This window comes from Onychomys torridus, chromosome 23, assembly GCF_903995425.1.
Source record: "Onychomys torridus chromosome 23, mOncTor1.1, whole genome shotgun sequence".
Taxonomy (NCBI): domain Eukaryota; kingdom Metazoa; phylum Chordata; class Mammalia; order Rodentia; family Cricetidae; genus Onychomys; species Onychomys torridus.
The window spans coordinates 64,866,350-64,884,575 of record NC_050465.1 but is presented as its reverse complement, the minus strand read 5'-3'; the positions used below and the strand labels follow the sequence as shown (position 1 = coordinate 64,884,575).

The window sequence follows — 18,226 nt, the reverse complement described above, 5'->3', positions numbered from 1 at the left end:
GGTAATGGGGGTTGGATCTGGGAGAAGGGAGGTGGGATAAAGAGCTGGGAGGAGTGACTGAGGGAAAACTGTGGTTGGAATGTGTTGTATGGGAAAAGAGTGTGCTTTGAATTTAAAAAGAAAAAGAAAGTCTGAAGACAATGGTATAGGTTTTTACTTTAGAGCTTCCCTAAAGTCAAGTTCTTTGGAGTCAGTGGCTCTCTGGATTTTCCAAATACCCAGAAAGTCCTCTCAGCTCGCTGCAGCATCACATATCCTATGTTTGGAAGGGACTTTGGGAATCCTGTTAAGATTGTCTTTGGTTCAAGGAGGAGCAACTGATGGGTAGGCCACTAAGTCTTCTTTGTACCCACCTCTAAAGCATCACATTCTTTCTCACTCTTTTTTTTTCTTTTCTGGAATTATTACTTGGGATCAGGCATGCCTGAGATTTATCTTGAGGCAAATAATGTAATCGATCTCAAGGGAAAATCATCTAGATCTGGGATATACTATGGAAGACTTTTTAGTATAGTGCACACAACAAGCACAAAGTCAATACCAATTGCCACTGAGGCCTCTCTACAGCTACTTACTTATTTCTCTCTTACTTTAAGAAAATTCTTAGAAACTATTTGTCCTAGTTTCTGCTGCTGAAGTTTTATTGTGAATAAGGATCAAGAATCCAATTACACAGCTCAACAGTGAGTACAAATCAAAGACACAAAGCAAACAGAAACATTAGTTCCTCTCTGAAGAATTGGCCTCTATGGAAATAATTAGATAAATACTATCAATGGATAGACCAGAAAATTTAAAAAAATGACCCACCTGCCAAATATAGCCTCTCATCTGTTTCAGAGTAATATTTCATTGGTTCACATCTTTGTCTTGTAGTTATGTATTGTTATGTGTGATTTTATGTACAATGGCAGAACTGACTAACTACAACTTAATCTTACTACATGCAAATTCTAAAATCATCACTGTCTCAAAATATTTGTTGAGTCATGGACTAGATGATATGTAAATATGAAAATGTAGGGGGAGGGCACAGAAGAGAGTCTTCAAGAGCAATATCCAAAGGATATTCAGAACCTAACTTTGGATTCATCTGTCAAGACCCCATCTTGGTTTGTCCACTGAGAATGAACACACAGTATAGCAGGGAATGGAGAGGCATGAGCCACTATGGAACAAATTTTAAGAGTCCAAACCAGAAATTGTAAAGTCAGTCTATCACTTACAAAGGAGTAAGAATATTTCCACACTAAGTCAACCTAGGGGTCTTCTTTCTTTTACGGTGTTGAGGAAATTTACAAAGACTGAAGGAGGAAAATTAGCTGACATTTCTTGCTTTTTCTCTAGACACACAAAATCCAGAAAATCACCCTGGTGTGTAGAATAAGAAACCTAACCAAAGAGCAGACTAGAGAGAGAAGAACTGGAATTACCTGTTGTACAATTTTTTCAGTGAGTAGGAGGGTCATAGTGTTTGTTTTCTGGATGAAAAGCTCATTTGGCTATTATCAGACTCACTTTAAAAATATTGCAGTTCATTGACTCATTGCTTTGAATGAGTCACTATGCCAGAGTCTAATCATAATTTATCTCAGCTTTAATTTTATGTCTGGAAAGAAAACACTTGAGAAGCTGCATTAGACATGAATAAAGTTATTCAGAAAGTTCCATGGGAGCAAATAAAAGATAAGAAAAAGTTGTCTGTGAGAACCAGACACAACTTCAAAGAGATACTGGATGGGCCAACTTCTACAGTAGCTTGTTCATGGGGACTGAAGACCCTAATGACTGCAAACCTGTGAGTAGCCATTTGGCGTTGAGCTTGTGAGAGAAATACAAATCCTCCTCTGAGAGGAATGCAGTATTCCCTCTAAAAATAAGGACCAGCTCTTGATGCAATGGAAATGTGGGGTTTTCACTTGTCATTTTCTTGATGCAGACATTTGAGAAAATGTCAAATTAGCCCCTCTGTGAACAACATGGTGAGCATTAATAATGAAGGTGATGATTTTGGTAGCATTGAATGCTCAACCTATAGACATTCCCTAACATTCAACCATCTACTTTGAAGCTTTATGCAAATAATCTTAGGAGAGAAAGTTGTTTTTGTGTTTGTTTGTTTGTTTTTATGTTGTAAGTTTTTTTGAAAGTTCTTAAGTTTACATTTTTAGATTCTGTTTCTCACCTGCTTCTATGTCCACAAAAAGTTAATGTAATCAGGCTCATTATATCAGTAATGCCAAGAAACTAGCCACACCTCACTTTTAAATCTTAAGAATTCCCTGTATGCCTACAGAGAGCAGCCTACGTTTCATGCTTGCTGGCATTCTATATTAATCAATATATGTATATAAAATAGAGGAATCATTCCTTTTGGTCTATAATCTATTTCTTATTGATGTATTTACTTAATATAACTGTTACCAGGAAGAAATTTTATAAAATAATTTACTGTAAGGCAAAAATGACCATCAACATTAGGGCTATAGTACTGTGCTATTTCTGTGGGTCCTCTTCACAGAGTGAGACAATATTCAAGGCAAAGGAATAGTTCTGTAATTTTGATATTTGTGGCATATCAACCAAAGGAGTTCTTCCCATATGGAAGAATTTAATAAGAATTTCCTGTCGTTTGTTTGTTTTATTTACCATGTTACTAGGTTCTGATACATTATTAGTAGGACTCATGATATGATCATTCTGATGAGTCTTCAGAAATGAATACTGAATGTTTACTGTCATAGTTGTGGAGGACAAAGCAATCCAGGCCCTTGATTTGGAGAGGTGTGGTTCAGTGGATTAGAGTCAACAATTATTCTGGACTCTTGTGTTCTATTCTCTTGCTGATGGGTGAAATTAATGTCTTGCAGCATTCTCAGTGGCATCCATTGTTATGAACACTAGGGTTACTTTACTATGAAGAATGTGCAGCCCCAAGACTCAGTAACTGGTCTATAATCACAATCCAAAATTAAGGTCAAACTCTGGCTCCAAAGGAAACCTGACACTGTAGACCATATTCTTACACTATGAAGACACTAAATAAGTATAGAGGAGAAAGGGGAGTGTGATGTGTAGCTAATACCATAGGTGAGACTAGAATTTTCTTCTAGCTTCATTATTAATAATTTATTCCTGGCAAACTATCTGACTTTTTCTTATCTTAATGACTCCTACTATGATAAATTAAAACAAGTTTTTACTTCTCTCTCTCTCTCTCTCTCTCTCTCTCTCTCTCTCTCTCTTTTCTTTCTCTCTCTCATTCTCTCTCTCTCACACACATACACATACAAAGATGTGATTACACTTTTTTTATAATCTTGTCATCAAACAGGAAACTAGACATGTATTAAGCATACATAAGTTATTGGTGTAATGTTACTATATTATAAATGATTTGCCTTTGAAATTATCTTCATTAAAGTGTCAGTTAATGTCTACTATAATAAAATTCCTGTTGGTTGAATAAAATAAAAATAAATCAAAAAATAAAACATATTTCCCTTTTGATGGTTCTTTATACAACAGATAGCTTACTATCTCATAAAGAAAAAAAAAAAACTATCTTAAATATATTACATAGATATCCTAGAAAAATCCATTTCCATACAGAAACCTGACAACAGAAAGTCTACTTTAATTTCCCCTTTCATATTGTTTCTCATTCCAGTGTGTGTCAAGAATTTAATTGTAGCATGAAATTAACCAGTTATAAAATGATGCACTTATGCCCTTGCCTTCTAAAGCAGAATGCACTAAATGATTTGCTTAATGGCCTCTAACACGAGACCTCAATTTAATAACTAAAGTGCCCTTACTCATTGGATGAATTCCTGGTGAGAAGTGCTCTGTGTGAAATCCATCAAAACATTAATGGATCAAACACACACACACACACACACACACACACACACACACACACATATCCACACACGTACCCAATTACAACACAAGTTCACACATACATACACATACATATGTCCAATCACACACAAATATACACACATACATACACAAAAGATACACATGTACATAAACACATGCACAGACACAAGCACTTACACACACACACACACACACACACACACACATATATATGCACTAATATAATATACACATATACAGACACAAATACATACATATTCATGTATACATGAATAGACACACAGTATACACTTACATACACATATATAAACATACACATACAAATATAAACATACACAAATATACATACATATAAATGCACAAATATGCATAAATACACACAAATTCTACCACCACAACACACCACAATAACATTCACAGAAATTAAAATATAAATACACACTCTGACATACCAAGCTGTTAAGTTTGAAGCAAATATGTCTAGCTGAGGACTGTTCCTGTGTGAATGTGTGAGCTGCTGATCTTTTAGCTGGGATGTAGATATGCCTTATTGACTTATAGTTGGAGTGAACATGAATACTTCACAGACATAAACCCATTATGCTTCTATCTCCTTTTAATAAAAGCACTCCCTGTAAAATAATAATAATAATAATAATAATAATAATAATAATAATAACCTATTGCTTTAGTTGAGAATGAAAGTGGAGAGAATCTGGGAAGAGAGAGGGAAAAAGAAAAACAAAATATAATATATCAAAAACTTAATAAAAATCAATTTCTATATTTGTAGTTGCAAAAGGTTTAGCTTCTATAAAGCAATGCTGCTATAAGATAAAGGAATACAAGTTTAGATATGAACTTGGAGTTAATTAAAATTATTCTATGACTTCACAAAATTGTGATTGTCCTCTATAACCACACCTTTATAAGCATGCTGCAAACCTAAATGTTCAGAGAATGAAAGGTGTGAGACATGTCTTTTTAGAAAACTGAATAAAATTCTTTGACTTCTCTGCCTTTTAACTGTTTTTTAATAGATTTATTTCCATCTATTGCTTTAACTTTATAAAAATTAAGGCAGTAAGAATGGCAGAAGACAACAAAATAAAATGAGTTTAACCTAAAGAAAGAAAATTGTAAATTGATATAATCCTAAACTTTTAGATAAATTTTTTTATGGCTTAGACAGGAGAATGTTAGTAATTGTGTTATATACTTGGGCATCTATAATCATTACATTGCAGACATTTCAAGGCAAGGACTTAACATATAAGTATATAGCAAACTCTTAGACTCCAAAGTTGAAAAAGAAACATTTTTAAATCTCTGTGTTCATATTTAAACCATGTAATGTAGAAGAATCCTTCACTTCACTGTGCTTGAAAGTGTTGTATGATTTATGTGGCTATATGATTTTGATAGAGATGGTAGTTGGAATTTGAGTAATACAAACTGAGACTTGAAAACATTTCAAGGGTGTGTAAAGATGAGGTATTTGATTAATTCCTATTACTTATACAGGATAAAAAAATAAATTTTAAAAAATCTTGAATTTTAATGATTGCTGCCATGTATACATTTTTTTAACACAGAATCATATTTTTAGTTCAAATACTTTAGCCTTTTATAATGAGTTTAAAAAGCATGAGGATGATAGTCTTATCCCCAAAGTCTAGATCTGAATGTAGATTAATTAAAATATTGAATAGTCTAGGTCTGACCTTAGATTCCTGGTAGTGAATTTCATTGATAATCTTAATCATGCACATAAAGATTAAGATGACTCCATGTGTCCACCTGACACAATCTTATAAATGAACATATATTCCATCTGACAATGCATTTCATGATTCATGTGGTTTTTATTAAGTGCACTCCATCACGAACTGAGAATAGCTAATGTATTCTGTCTTATTGCCTTCCCAAGCACAGTGCATCCTGACTATCGTCAACCAAGAGACTCAAGCTGCTTGTTTCAACCATTGCTGCTTGAGGCTGATCATCATGAGCCTGATCATTACAAATTGGGAATATCACATCCATGCATTTGTCATTTCAAAGTGAACATTCACATGCTCGTATGTGGCAGTATCGTGTCCCAGTGTGTGGGTTTCTCTCTTTTTCCATATGCTCACAATTGGCCTTTGAACTGTGTTCCCAAGTTCTCTCTGCTGCATTAATTCATACATGCCATCAAACCTGCAGTGAACTCCTCATTCGGCTCTGGGATGGTAGAGGTCATTCTGTTTCATGTTCACTAAATCAAAGTCTTTTTCAAACCAAGATTGCCAATTGCATTGAGCTGAAGATAGAGGCTCTTTGCTAGAGGAAACTTACACAAGGGGCTGTGTTGATACCTTTAAGCTGACTTCTTTTTACAATTCTAAGTCACATTGAAATGGAAAGGCTTGGGTAGATAAGGTCACTGCATTAAGGACAAATCCCCAAGCACTATTCCTTCCTAAAATGCAATACCACTCTAATCTTTCACTTATCTACCTGAATACATTCATATAACTGTGAAAGCTTAGTGTTTCCACCTCATTTCAAAATGCTCTCTTACATTCACAATATCTCTTCAGAGACTTTTAATCTTTCGCAAAATGACAGAACACTTTCACTTTGAATATAGGTTCAAAAGCAGGTGCTTGTGTTTTCAGGTCATACGTGAATTGATTGGTTCCTTTAGCAAAATCCCATGGTGTCAGTTCAAGCTAGAGTCTCACAAAAGCAAATTGTACTGGCTTGTAAAAAGTATCTGTTTATAACAATGAGTTCTCCTGACAGCTGCTCATTGGAAAGGTATTAGTTACGGTCCTTATCATTAAATACATCATTCATGGTTAGAAAATAGGCTACACCTATATAATTCAAAAACTCAAGGAAGCAAATGTTTTCCTTCTCTTTCCTTTTGTTCTCATTCTCTTTGACCTAATGTCACCTTGCAGTGCATGGCAATCTACACTATGGTAATAGTATCATTGGAGTCCTCCAGTTCTATGTTGACTACACTTTTCCTGCTTTCTTTTTAGCTGACACTTGACATAGTGTTCAGCTGAATTATGCCCTGCCAGCTTATTTTAGATTGCTTATATACACCATCTTTTATGTAATTGAACCTCTCTCCAGTTAGATACCCTTTCTCTTTTTCACTCCTCTGTTACACCTGTATAGTCTAGTCTAACTCTCTCTGTGTGAGTTTGTTGGGAGGGGAAACATTGTCATGAATCAGAGAAAATTCAGCAAGGCATGTGTTATGTGTATTGTGATTGAGTGGCAGCCGACCGACACTTAGAGAACAATTTATCTACCTGAATTGGGCTAGACATCACTAATGCACATGGCAGATTGATTGTGCAGCTTTAGTGGATGTATTCTTTATTAATGAGATTCAGTATGATTTGCTAAAAAGCCTTTTACTGGGCAGTAACTTTTATCCCCTCCCCCATCTCTTTATCCCATTTAATCTGTTGAACTATGTTCCATGTTTTAAAATGTGTTCTGCTCTATTTTTGTTTGAAATGCCAAGGCTTTTAAAATAACTGCAGAGGAACTGAATAGAAAAAAATATGAAATTTAAAAAAGAAATACTGAATTGGAATGGATTATAAAATGAAAACCTAAAAATTAAATTAAAATACCAAAGAGTCATTAAGAAGTTATAAAAGTATAATTATATGAAAAAAGATAAAACAATCTAAGAAATATGTTTGACATGTGGATTAATTAATTTCTCAAAATGAATGTTTATACTAACAAGGCTCATAAACACATCATCACATTCCTTTATAAATAAAATAAACAATTTTCATTGATTTGCTGAGACCTGCTAGGCTTTATAGACTTCAAAAAGAGGAAAGTAGATGTTTAGACAAAAAATATCAACTACATATCTCTTAGCTATTTGCTTAATCAACCAGAGGCAATGGGACAGCAAGAATAATCTACATTGAATATGACCTTCTATAATACTGATACTTTTCCAAAAATGTAAAGACAGATCATCTCAGAACATTCTGTCACCTGAAAACTTACTGCTTCATAACTGGAATGAAGCCAAAGGCAATCACCTCCCTCGTCCTGAGAGAAGGGTCTGCATGCTCTTTGTTTTCTATGGTTATTTCACCACTATCTTTTCTTTTAATTTCTTTATTGCTGACCTCTATTATAATACTTGAAAAATCACAAAATATTGTCCACCATCTAAATAAAATACAGCATATTGTAGATAGTTACATATTTCAACTATTACCATAAACATCAACATTTTTTTAAATTATATGTGAAAACATGTAACAATAGACTAAACATAGACATCCTTGGAAGTTAAGCATTTCCCCAGGAAATTCTTAAGAAGCTCAATTTTCTCCATGTATGTCTAGTACACTTTGTCAAAAAGTTGGACATGCCTGAGTTGCAATTACTGTACCAAAGAGAAAGAAACAAGAAACAAGAAGAGCTCTTTCCCGAGGCAAGGGGTAGCTGGGAACACTGCAGGGCCAGCCTGCCCAACATCCTCAAACACTTGCAAAGTAAAGAAATGTCTTGGGAGAAGTTTACACCCTGGTACTAGAAATGCACTGCTTGCCTGAAGAGGAACACACGCACAAAGCACTGGAAGACATCGTTTGAGATGGGAGCTCTTGAGATATGTGGTAGTTGTTCTATCTTCACAATTCATTATTGATGGATTCTCCTTAGCCACAGTGAAAGTGTTATAGCAGTTATACAGAAAAGATATATTTCCATTAAAAGAGTGAAAGTATTAACAGTTCATGCTCTGAAAAGGCAAATGTTGAAGGTAATTCCTTTTTAAAATGTGGAAATTGGTTGGCAGACTGCACTATGAATGTCATGTGTTGTGTTAGATTATGTTATGGTGCCACACCGGGTGAGTTCATCCCAATTTGGTGGGACAAAGCTGAGAAAGCATACTCTGTACAAGTAATAGTTTCCTTTCTCTTGGCTATCAGTTTAATAATGGAGACCCAAACCCATCAAAGACTGACTCATTTTGAATTTATCTGTATAACTAATTTTTCCTCATGTAATTTTTAAGAATTTTTAGGGAAAAGAACAAAATATTTTGGATATAATGAAGCAGGATGAAAAAGTTGGAAGTTGGGGCTATGTGTGTCATTTGTTAATCCCCAAAGCAGAGATACTTCTGTATCTGTTTTTAGCCTCAATGGAAGCATAACATCTTTAAACATGGAACGATATGCAATGAATAATGGAGAGAGAGGCCTTATATGATAAAGAAGGGAAGATGGCAGTTACAGAAGCAATCATGGCAACATCAACAATGATGCTTACAGTAACAGAGGCTGCCAGCTCTGGGCAGCTGTGTGCTGGCTGCCTTAAAAACCAGTGGGCCCCACATGGTGCATGTACCTGGTCTGTGCTTTAACAATTGAACAACCAAAATATTATTTTTCTCAATAAAGAATAAATGAGTAAGTTTAAGAGTAGTTAAAGAGCTTCATATGGATCTGACTACATCTAGCAAGTAAAGACTCTAATCTCATCTTGTATTTAGACACTCAAATTTCAACACTGTTAGGCTATGCTTTACTCTGATTACATACACAGCAGGCCTCCAAACTTCCTCCTTACAATAGGGTAGAAACTGCAGGTTTATCAAAAGACCTTAGAACAGGGAATGTGTCCTATATACATCAATTAGCAGACTAATTATTCATTTATCCATAGTTGCCAAAAGACTGTACATGAACATTACCAATGGTAATAATGATTGAATCTGTTCATTTGTAAAAGCATTATTTACATTTGAAAATGTCAAGTGTTATACAGGTTTCCATCTGTGTTTCATCTTGCTTCTTAAATTACAGGATTAGGATTGTTAGCATTAACCTACATGAGAAATCTCCCAATGTATGGATTGCATAGCTCTGAGAAATCAAGATCACTGACCCCAATAAACAAACAAAATCAATTCCTCTGAGCAGTTATCCATTTGGTATAGTTAATATGGATGCTCAAACCTCATTTGCTCTTCCATGAATATTAAGTTTCAAATTTGCTGAGTGAAACCACTGACAAAATTTAGGAGGGTAGGTAGACCCTATGCCCAATATTTTCATCATCATCATCATCATCATCATCATAATAATAATAATAATAATAAACTTTCCTTGAGCTTAAATATGTATGTATATATTCATGTACCTGTTAGCAGTTTATTTGAATGTCTACAAAGTTTTCAATTTTATACCTACAAATTTTTTAATATGAACCATAAAAATACCAATATTATTAAATCAAGGGAAGCCCAATAGATACCTGGAACAATATGTATACCGTCTTTGTCACTAACCCACTTGTTGCCCTGTCTTCTCAATCCCAGTTAAGGTTACCATGACCCCTGAATAGTGCTCTCACTCCACACATCCAATCTGACACAAATTTGACCTTCCCTAACTTTGAGATAGATCTACAATTTCACCTCAGCTCCTTACCTCCAGACCACAGTCCACCCTTAACTCAGAGACTTTCTACATAGAGTACTGGTCTCTCTCCTTGTTCATCCACAGAGCAGCTAAAAGGTCATCTTTTTAATTACAGGAGTCAGATTTCTCATTCTTCATCCCAAATGACCCCATTAGCTTCCCATGTTATGCCAGTTCTTATGTGTTAAAGTCATATCAATAATCCCAAGGTCCCTGAAAGACCATCCACCACCTCTCCTGACCTAATTGTCTCACCTTCTCCACCTCACTGACTCAGCCCTGTTCTAGTCACACCTTTAATTTGCCTCTCTTCTCACCAAAGTGTTCCTCTGACCTCTTTCCTGGTATCCCTTCTTCTTACAAGCCTGCTGCTCCAGACAGCATGGCTCCCTCCCTCCCTTTCAGCTCTTCATTCATACTTAACACCCCATCTGAGATAGCCTGAGCACTCTGCTTTAAACTACACTCTCTCTATGCCTCAAAATGCAATTCCCTCTGTTTTGATAAATTTGTCACTTTGTTAACCTAGGCATGGAGAATAATGCTTGACATAAAAGATGCTCAGTAATAGAGTGATGGAAAAAAGTAATATAAACACCATATAGTTATGTAGTACACATACACATTAGCCTGACAGAAAATCTCCTCTCCTTGGTAATGTCCATTTTCATCCCATTGAGCCACTTCATTTCTGAGTCTAATACCAAAATATACTGAGTGCTTTACTTAGCCCCAAATCAAAGACTAAAATGTAATTTGCTAATTAAAATAATAGATTCTAAATATTGGTCTATTTTTATGTTTTTAAAACATTTACTTGGTACATTGTACTGAAGGTGCTTGTTTTTTAAGACAAAGTAAATGAGATTTTCCCCCCTCTGCATCTTGGCAGGCTGGTTATGTCCACATTCCAGCAGGAACATGAATATTCCCTAGTATGAACATAACTGGGAATGACTTTTAACCAGAGGCATATGTCCCCAGCAGAAATTCACAGGGAAAGGTTTGATTTTTCCTTCTATCAACTTACAATTAAAATTAATTTCAAGGTAACACACACATTTGTAATAAAGACATTTTGTTCAGGCAACCTCAAAGTTGGACAGAAGCCTCAGAGGCAATTTTATTAGTATGCTTAGGGTCTACTCTGGCAATTTCATTACATTCGACATGTTCTCTAGGAGCTATTTCACATTTTGTAGAAAAATAAATAAAAGCATTCACGGATTCATATTCTAGTTCCACAATAATTCCTTTTCTGTATTTGTTATTTTTTAACATTTTTATAAATACCATATTTACATAAAAGGTTGGTAATAGTCCCCCATAACTTGAACTGTGTATCAAAATAGCCTTAGATAGGAAATGGTAGCCAAAGTCTACCTAAGAACCTATAAGGAATTTAGCACTATATATTGAGGAAAGGGTACCTTCACTTTTGCAATGTGGTTCCTTTAAGTCACCCAGTTGTCTCAGAGTTAGGTATCCAGAAGTCCACTGCTTCCTCAGCATCAGAAGAGCTCACCCTGGGAACTAGCCTGTCTGGATGTGGCTCTGTTCTAGAAAGCCCCTCCTCTTTCTAGCATCTGTCTGTTTATTTCAGACACAGAACAGATACTGATCGTCTTAAAGCGTAAAGCCAGGGCTGGGACTGGGATATAATTGAAGTAGAGGCAACAGAAAACCTAGTTGTTCTGTCTGAAATCATTCGGTTAGAAACTGAAGTAGACAGAGACTATACAGGGACTTGGAAACCCCATTCCTGTGGACTCTGATCTCTACTGCCAGATGAATAAGTAGGGACACTGGCCACCATCATTACAAATATTAGCATCATGTAAATCAAAAGTTGAAGAGTTGCAAAATGCATATTAATCATCTTAGGACAGGGGTGACCCTTACTGGAAACAGTGAGACAGCATATACAACACTAGTTGCCTAGCACAAAGGTGTTCTTAGATACTCAACAATATTAACTTCCACCTCCATTCTTGAAAATCCTTAGCATGCTGACGGACACATAGCCATTCTTGTGGATGTTCTTTCTGGCTCAGTAAAGAATACCCACCAAGGGTGGTCAAGGCTTGTTACTGAATTTTTCTTCTAATCCTGGGGATCTATGAACTAAAATAAAATTATGATGTATTTGGAAAAGTAACCCAAATTACTGCTGTGCTTGGCTATCTCATTCAACTCAGAAAAAGACTGTCTGGATATACAGTTTTTTAACACCAATACAAGCAAAACAGCTTGTGGTACTCTGCAATGCTTAACAGAAAAGTGATTTGGATTAATCACAAGGACACGCAGAAGCCAAAATTAGAGAGGGTTATTAGGAGATTCTGCTGTTTAATCTCACTCTGTATCAACACATTAACCTTGTTTTCTTGGCCTGAACACTACGTCCTACAGTAAAATTAGGTCAGAAACTCACATCAGATTAGATCAGCAGATCCCTGGCAGCCCAGGAACCGGCAAGCTGCCTATGGCCAAGGGCTTATCTCCAGTGCTTGTCAAAGCCTAGAAGCAATGGCAAGCTAGAGGCTACCCCTGAGCTATCTGTAGATAATTTCTTTATACTGTAAGGCTAGCTGAAGAGCCTTGTTTTTCTGAGCCTTTGTTCATTTAGCTGCCTTCACTTTGCTCACATGATACTTTTAGTATCCTTTTGAATGTAAATACAGGAAACTTTACATTACTACACACCTGTATTGAGAACAAATGCATTGAGGAGAGCTATATGGAACCAGACTGGCTACTCCTGCTACACTGAGTAGGTACAGCAGTCACAAAATGCACATCAATGCATTCTCTCTGTTACCCCAATGATTTCCATCATGTTGTGAGTGTCATTCCAAAAGCAAAAACTAACTAAAGTATTTGTATAAATGACCATATGTCTATGGGAAGCATTCTCTGTATAACTATGACTTTACATAAATAAAACAAACTGATTTACAAATTTGGTATCATAACGATGTCCTTTGAGTAATAGTGAATGAAAAATAAATTTAAAATTTTTATTTTTATTGTAGCTTTCTCCCTAAAAGTACAAGAGAGACTTTAGTAGGTCTTTGATTTCTTTTGCATAATAAGCAATCTGAAATGCTTCCATCTACATAGTTTTCAAGTGTATACAAAAATATACAACTGCATGCCTTTTTAAAAGGAGCCATATGTAATTTAATTCCATTTCAGACTGTCACTTTTAAAGAGGAAATATAACCTCATATGGATCCCCGGAGGGCATCCATGGGGAATAGAGACACTAGTAATCAGCCTAAGTGGTCCTTTGCGTCAGAACCACTTTGCTAAAGTCAGGAGCTGTCTTCCAGACTCACAATGTTTGGAGAAATTTCACTAATGCAGTGTTTCTTTCATTAGGAGCAAAACAACCAACTGTTTCCTACTGTAAAGACTGTACTCGAAAAGATGTGAAAATTTTCTTGTTGGTTTTCATTTAGGGGTAATTTTTACACTGTTTTCAAAATAACTAAATGGGATGGTGTGAAGACTAATCCCAGAATTCAAAATGAATTTTGCTCAAAGGAATCCCACAAATTGGTTGTACCTGTGGTGTGTAAGATGGTCTTTTGATTGTTCATCTTCTTCAGTGACTGTCCTTATTTGATGACCTAACAAGGGGTTACTTATAAACAGAGGACCTGTTCTCAGAGGTGACTGCAGCTACAGCCCTACAGGTCATCTGTCATTTATCACTTCCTTCCTTCTTAATGGCCACAAATGAACACACTGATCATCAAAGTTTATTCCTCACCTTTCTCCATATTTATGACCAAATAGTGCATTCTAACCCATCTTAAATGAACTACCTTGTTATTAGGTACTTGTGCTTTTTTTTTTCTTGTGGGCTACTTAAAAAAATAAATCTCATTTACTTGTGCCTATACAAAGCCTGTGGGATTTAAACTAGCAGAGACAATGAACCACTGCAATAATTGTTTTCATTCTCCATTAATTTTCCCCTTTAAGTGTTTCGCTCTTCCTTACCAAAAATCACTTTAAATTGTTGAAAGAAGCACTAAGAATGTCACTCTTTTATTTCATATTTTGTTTTCACCAGCAAGTCTTTTCAGTAAAAGCCACATGACAGGTAGAGGGGAAGACACAAGGAAGTTAATAGTGACAAGGGCTCAAGTTGGTTTAAAAATAAGGAACTGGGCTTAGAAAACCTAAGTGACTTAGATCACAGAAAAAGTGAAGGGGATATTGTTTGTCTAAGGGCTCTGTGTTAAAGCTCCCCAGCTTGAGCACAAAAGGCATTTCAGCAGTATGTGGTCCAGAAAGCCAAGCACATGAAATCCTATTTCCATGTTTTAAGCATGCCTTGGCAGTCTGCACATTTTTGAAATTGCAACTGGCGCATTTCACAGAGAATTATCATCAATGCCTTTTCAAGGTCAAATGTGCTGCCTTTTAGAATTTCTGGCATTTATATCCCATATATTAAATCACAAAATATATTTTGAAGGCATTCAGCAGACAGATGAAGTAATTTTGATTAATTAGATGATGTTTATTAATACCTTGCTGATTTTTTTCTACTTGATATTAATTGCGAGGGAAAAAAAGAAAGAAAGAAAATAAAAGTGCTGTAATATGTGTTCAATTTAAATGTGGGTGTTTTGTGTTTTGCAATATCCCAGGATCCCTCAAAAGCATGTTTGAATAGAACCCAGTTGATGGACTTTCTAAAAATGGACATTTCTCATTGGGAACTTTGAAATGATATGATTTTTTTTTTTAAAAAAAAGGATACATTGAGGAGAGATTATCATCATTTGAAAATTGCCATCCCCCTGGGATAATGGTACTTATATGAACAAAATAAAACTGAATTCAGACATTAAAATGATTCCTAGCCTATACTGTTTGAGGAGACGCCATAGCTCATCCACTCCCAAGGCAGTAAAGGAGGCTTTTAGACTCCTCAAACAGAGGCATTGCTGGTCTGGCTTTGTTCACTTTTTTCCTTCTCTAATCACATTCAAAGACATCTATGCCATTTTGCTTTCCTTGGGCTTAGCTTTTGGAAAAGAAAAGTGATTTGGAGAAGTTTCAACAATTTTGGGCTCTCATAGGATTCTTACACTTCCAAGATATTTACACATTAAATTAGAATTCCAGAAAAAGATTTGGGGTAGGGTTGAGTAAAGAAGAACTGAGTTATAAGTAGCAAGACACAAACCATATCTTTTAATTTCTAAAACATTCAAGTGTTATGGCACAAGAATTAAATGTTAGTTTGGATGTGATTGTCTTTTCCAGGGTCTAGAGGATGCCCCATAGTTCTCACTGTGCTGCACACTTGGTCATTTTTACATTACCATCAGGTCTCTACTGGGTGTGAGTGGCTCTCAGACTGCTTACCTTTGTAAATCTTTTGGGATTTCCTCTTTCAGATCTGGAGTGGGAGAGGGCTGGGCCTTAGTCTTTTCCCTGGCATACTGTGTTGCACTGAGAGCTTTCCCAAGCTTCTGGGTCCTGCTCTGCCCTTGTAGCTACAATGGAGCTTCCAGCAGAGCAGGAAGAAGGGCATGTTCAATGAGTCAGTCTCTCTGATTCCTTCCCTGCTGGATCTCCTCCAATGTTGGGGTTCTGACATTGCTCAGCCTTCCTTTGTGGCTCTCTGACTACACATACTGGGTTATTCCACCACCCTTATCTTGAGGGATTTTAGGTGCCCTGGGGAATACTTCCTGAGTTTTGGATCATTTTAAAATTTAAATCCTCTCACTTCCACTTTCCCTCCCAGGAGGGGTGCACACTCGATGCCACCCCCCTTTTCTTCTCTCCCTCTTTCATATCTTTCTCTTTGTCTCTCTATTATAATAAACCATTATTGTGTGGGGGAAAAAATTTATGTCCTAGGTGTCCGTGTAAGTTCATGATTTCAAAGCCTATGGAAGATTAAGATGTTTCTCACTCTCACCATACAGAACTCTGTTTTTGTTCTCTACCCAAAGTCCTGGGTCTTTTCTCCCAGCCTCCATGCAGAATATCTACCTGAGCCATTAAAAGGCTTTGCAACATTTTTCATATCAAGACAGTCTCCTGTTTCCTGCTATTTGCCTTAGACATGATTCACTTTCAGTTTTTGCCATTTCATTAAATAGAAACGCCTTCCTGCTAGTTCAAGCAGTAATGGCACACATAGGGAACAACAACAGCAGGCCAATGAGAAGCTCCTTTTCACTTGTTCTCCACGCTCTATACCTGTCTCATCAATCCAAAAGTTCATAGTTTCCACAGTGTAGCTACTTTACCTCTTTTTACCCCAGCCATCTTAGTTCCAACCACCATCAGTTCTAATAAATTAAAACAACTCCGGAAGAGTTAATCCACACATGATGTTTATTCTATCCTCAAGCTATGTACAAGGAGGAAGTCAGTGCAGACCATTTTCAGATTTTCTTTCCAGCTTAGTAAGGGATCTGCATTACCTTGTGTGCTTTGTAACACAGTAGGAGAAAGCAGTCTGATGAATCCAACAAACTGAGCTCAAGTTCACACAACCACATCTCTAATACCTCGCTCATCATGGAGTGACAGGATTTTGATGTATCTCCACCTATCTGTATATTTGCTCTCAAGTGTCTTAGACTTCAGATTTCCACCCCATTGTTCATGCCTCTTTAAACACATGTCAGTTAAGCACTTGAAACTTAGCCACTAATGTTGTCACTGTGTTTGGATATTTATGCAGAATCCTATTAAAGGCTACTAATAAAACAAGGACGCTGGTGGGATAGATGTGTACATTGTGGTGCTAGGAAGAACCAACAGGATGTTACAGTAAATCAGTCTGTTTGTTGACTTACTAACAATTAACTGGTGATTTGCAACTGCAAGATTGCAGAACTTTAAATTGTATTGCTATTATTCTCTAGAAATCATGTGACCAATTCGTTTTGCTTTGAATTTTTAAAAACTCAACATTCAAAATTAAAGTAAAATACTTGTATATAAGCAGAAGTCTGTCAGAAATGCAACATAGGAAAAAAGTAATATGAAAAGGTACTTCACATACTATAGCAAATAATCAATTTTAAGTTAAACTGGGTAAAATTTTAATAATTCAGAAGTAAAACAGTATATTCTATCAAAATATTCTTCTAATTTTCTAGTTTTCTCTCTCTCCTTCTCTATTCTTTCACCCTATCCCTCCTCTTTTCCTCTTTCCATCTTTCTCTAATATGTAAAATAGTGTTTTTAAATTACTAGTTTTGGGGTTGGGGATTTAGCTCAGTGGTAGAGCGCTTGCCTGGCAAGCACAAGGCCCTGCATTCGATCCTCAGCTCCGGCAAAAAAAAAAAAAAAAAAAAAAGAAAGAAAAAAAATACTAGTTTTGCAACATTGCCTTGCCTCTTTACAACCTAAATAATTGAACTTGAAAAAATATTTTCATTTTCTCAATATCACAATCTTCCCAGAGAGTGTGTGACTAACATATTAGATGGAAATCCATTAACTATCCAAATACCCTATCACTATTCAATCATGCAGATAACTGAAAAGAGTAATTTTCATCAACTTTTTGAATTTTTGAACTTAGCAAATGAACTCCAGCAATAAAACAGGATTTCACACAGCAGCTTGTGACCACAGGGAACCAACCTGCTTAATTGTTCTGTAAAAAAAACAAAAGTTGTGTATCATTCCTTTGTGTGCACACACCAGGAGCTTAACCTCTATTTGCAAGGCTATAGTCTGTGGCTCATTAGCTTGTCACTGGTAGGTGTTACATCATGAAAACAATTTTTTTTGAACAAATTTGGAGCCCTTGTTACCAAACCAAGTGGTGTAATCACCATAAAATTGCTCAGAAGCATACACCAAGGATTCTA

At 36.0% G+C, this 18,226-nt stretch overlaps 1 protein-coding gene across 3 annotated transcripts in view; it reads right to left on the bottom strand.

Moving 5' to 3' along the window:
* Window positions 1-18,226, bottom strand: part of Nyap2 (neuronal tyrosine-phosphorylated phosphoinositide-3-kinase adaptor 2) — a 280,606-nt gene that overhangs the window by 251,743 nt on the left and 10,637 nt on the right. The window lies entirely within an intron of this gene.